General features: G+C 40.5%; 1 long non-coding RNA gene across 1 annotated transcript; it reads left to right on the forward strand.

Moving 5' to 3' along the window:
- Positions 1–3567: 3567 nt before the first annotated feature.
- LOC140887175 (uncharacterized) lies at positions 3568–4172 on the forward strand. The gene is made up of 3 exons (XR_012151750.1): positions 3568–3619; positions 4004–4067; positions 4139–4172. It is a non-coding gene; the product is annotated as an uncharacterized lncRNA (long non-coding RNA).
- Positions 4173–4373: the final 201 nt, after the last annotated feature.

Here is a 4373-nt window from a genome sequence, read left to right on the forward strand (position 1 = left end):
ACATGTCGTCGCCAACCGCCACACGGTCATGGATCTCAGGGTTAAGGCCCTGAAGAAACAGATTATACTTCATCTCTGAGCTATCAGCAATCTCGGGGCAATAGGATAGCAGATCAAAGAACCTCTGCTGATACTCATCGATAGACATGGTTCCCTGTCGCAGACTCAGTAGCTCGCCTGCCTTCGACTGTCGGAGTGCAGGAGGAAAATACCGCTTTTGGAAAGCTGTGCGAAACTCGGCCCAGGTGGCCACTCCTCTCGCCGCAACAAAAGGTGTAGAAGTAAACCTCCACCACCTGCGCGCACGCCCATCCAGAAGATAGCCAAGGGTCTCCACCTTCTGCTCATCGGTGCATTGGAAAGTCTGAAAAGTCGTTTCCATGCGGTCTAACCAGTTCTCCGCATCCTCCGGAGACTCACCTCCAACTAAGGGCTTAGGACCCATAGCTAAGAATCGACGCACAGTGAAACGCTCGTCGTCATGGTGACGATGACGCCGTTCTCGACGAGGCTCCCGGTCGGCATCACCCCAACGCCCACCAACACTGCCATGAGAACTCTGGTCGTCACGATTTGACATCTACAAAAATACCTTAAGATGAGACTAAATCCCAAGAAATCTTTTGCATGCTCTGATACCATAAATGTAGTGACCCTTACCCGGATCACCTACTAAACAGAACTTATGCATGCAATTAACTTAATAAAACAGATATCAGAATAAAACTGCGGAATCCAATAACATTGTACAATCCCAAGAAAAGGAATCTGTAATTATCCAATAATATACAACCAAATCGAATAGCTGTATAAACCCAAACAACAGTAATAAAACCTAAGCGAAGCTCCAGCTGGCCAACCACTGACTAGCCCCTCCTGGATCCACCCTCCTCGTCCAATCGCAAACCTGCCCCATGGAATAGAGTGTCCAGAAAATACAGAGTACGAGACGTGAGCATAAAATGCTCAGTGCGAGAGTATGAGTATACATGCATGCAAAGTGAACTCCCTATAGACTCGAGGTCAAGGATCAGATAACAGAGACAGACCGGGCCCTGGTATGTAGCACGCTGTGCCGTCGCTTCAGGAGGTGGCTCCCATACCGAGATAACCGTGGAAACGCCGGACCCAAATCGATGGAAGTCCATTCCACTAACAGGATAGGGTACAACCCTACTAACAGACATCTCGAAGGAGATACAGCAAGATGCAAATGAATGCAGCATAATATCATGGCATATAAATCATGCAGTCACATAATACATGCATACTCAGTCAGGATATCTCGAACAGTACTTTCGTACCTCAAAACAGTGAAAGCTCTACCAACTCTAGGTCCACGCCTATAGTCTGCTCTACACTGCCAAATGATACTACTATCATTAAAGTGCTCTAAAAGCCTTAACTAAGCTATTGCATACTCCTAAATATTTATAGGAAGCAAAAGCTATACCTTCGTCCGTCGTTAGCCCTTTGATGTCGATGCCTCCAGAACTTGGGCACAACTCCGCTACGACTACCGAACGCCTCTCCGACCTCCGGACCAAGCCTAAGAAGACTAGAACAGCTCCAAAAGGAATAGAAAGGAAAGGAGAACTCGGAATTGGCAAATGAAAGTGAAGTCTCGGCCTTCTATTTATAGACAACGATCGAAACTTCCGATCCTTGATCGGAACGTCCGAACCTCGATCGGAACGTCCGATCCTGTCATCGGAGCTTCCGAAGATCCTGATCTGCCACGTGTCAAAATATCACTTGATGACTCCGGATAGGGGTGATCGGAGCTTCCGGTCCTGATCGGAGCTTCCGATCCAACCACACGTCATGCCTGACGTAATAACATCGGTGCCTCCGATCGCTCATCGGAGCTTCCGATCCTGTTCGGAGCTTCCGATCGTGCCTTTGGAGCTTCCGATCCGTCCGATACCTAATTCAATTAATTAGCATTAATCCTTTAATTACTCAATTAGGGTACGGACTACTACAGTTAGAGTCCTAACACAATTATAACTTAACCTAGTCTAGAAATTATCTATAAATATATGTGCAGTGTTCGAAAATTGCATGCAATTCATTATTAGAATTTTCGAAAACACTACAAAATATTTCAAGAGGATTTTTGAAATCTTCTGTCCCTTTCGGACAAAATTCGGCTTGTGATTTTTATGAAAAATTACAATCTGAATTAACAGATCATATCTGTTTATTCTCTACGCAAACTTCTGATTGATTTCTAGTGCATTCAATCAGAGGGTTTTGTTTTCTATTCGTGGACCTGATTGAAGAAACGTTCGTTCATCAGTTCCGGGGATATACAACAAGAGCAGATTAAATTCTGTTGGTGTCCATAATCTCGCTTCGAGATTTTACGGTAAAATATTTAATTGTGATTATTTATTTTACTTACACAAATTTAATCGTAAAAGTTTTGATACCCAGATATGGAATCGTTCCATATTAATAAAATAAAATTTTTAAACTTCCGCTGCACCGGGTATCAATTCTAATTGATCTGAACACCGATTTCCAACAGAAACATCCACCAAAAATAAAGATTCATAGCTCAAATCGAAGGTACGGATGTAAGGAAGATAACCCTTCAAACGGAATGAAGTTTGGACACCGTATGAATGAGATATGATAAAAATACAGCCGCTGTGCAGAGGTAGGCGAGCTTGAATGAAATTTGGAGTTTGGAAGATGAAGGAAGAAGATGAAGGAAACTGTTGGGATTCTAGAAGCTTGGAGGAAAGATTACGGGAAGCTCTTGCACTTATGTTTCAGAAATGGAGAATGGAAAAGAAGATGATACATATGAAAGGGAATAGAATGAGATAATAGGTGGGGGAGGAGACAACGGACAAGGTATTAATGGTGTGGGGAAACCGATAGATAAGTAGGGTATGGAGAAATAATTTTAAAGCATGTGCTGACTACCCAAAACAAAGTCAGACCAACACACCTCAACTCGGACTAATAAAATTTTCTCATCCCGATGATTAAAATAAAATCATAGCAATATTATACTCAAAACACTCGTAGAATTATTTTCTACGATATTGTTCGTAGGCTAGACTTGTATTCTCAGTCCAGAATCAATTCTAATAAAATCATTTAATACAACAAATAAACATATATTTTAATACCTGAAACTTTTAAATCATTTACACAACACATAATATTTAATTGAGAATAAACTTTAAATCTTAAATAATAAAATACAATAACTTAAAATTCAGTTAAAATTCTTGAAATAAATCATGAATAGATTTATGGATTTTCCGGATATTATTGTAACGCCCTGTTTTTATCTTAAATGAGTTTATTTGAGTTAATCAGAGATTACAGAGTTCTCGAGGCGGTTTGATTTTGATCAGGGTCCTTTTTGCAAATTTTGGAAATTTTAGGGACTAAAACGCAAATATTGATTTTTATATATTATCTACACATAGATTTTAATTGGAGAATCCTCCATCTTTCTCTCCAAGACCGTGAGCCTCCATTGAAACGCCTCTTTGGAGTTTTGAGCTTTCAGATTTCAGTCCGAGCTCGATCTGTCCGTTGGAAATTATTTCTGAAGGCAGATTAGCGATCACTGCTGCGAGAGCTTCGTTATATCGTAAGTTTTTCTATGATCAGATACATTCTAGTTTTTGGATGTTGTTAGAATCGTTCTAGATTCGAGTATGTTGTTCTCTTCAGAGTTCTGATCGTTTATTATCTGTCGATTTTGAATTAGAGCGACGTTCGGAATTGTTATGATTTTTGGAAGCTATTTTCAAAAATCATAATTTTAAGATTTGTTGGGTTTGTCTTGTTGTTGTTGTATTAGCATTGAATTGAGTTGATATCGGTATTGAACTGCTGTCTGCATTGCCGGTTTGTTCAGTTATAGCCGTTATGCCGTCGGTTTGAGTTTTGGAGTTTCGAACCGTTTTGAGTTATGAACTTGGCTTGTAAGTTGATCGTGGCTATTGATCAATCATCTCTTGTATTCGTACAGATTCGTTGGAGTTGTCGAGCCCTGTGTTAGCAGCATTTGATCGTCGAGAGTTGGACGAAGAACGGTAAAGAGATTTCCATGAACCGTTGATTGTTGTTTAGGTTGTATAGTTGTTGATACAATCTTTTGTTGTAGCTTTCCAGAAGTTGGAACTACTGCCTTGAGAGGTAAAAGCAGTCATCGTAGCGGGATAGCATACTCGAGACAGCTTAGTTCTTGAGTTTCCCTTTTTAAATCACATACTTGTTTGTACACTTGTTCTAGCATGAAGAACTTGTGTCTTGTTGATTTCTTGGACTTTTGTTATGTGGCTTATGTTTATATTTCTGTTATGTATTCATCTTGAGCCAATTTTGCTTTCAGCGGGCAG

This window comes from Henckelia pumila, chromosome 3, assembly GCF_033568475.1.
Source record: "Henckelia pumila isolate YLH828 chromosome 3, ASM3356847v2, whole genome shotgun sequence".
Taxonomy (NCBI): Eukaryota; Viridiplantae; Streptophyta; class Magnoliopsida; order Lamiales; family Gesneriaceae; genus Henckelia; species Henckelia pumila.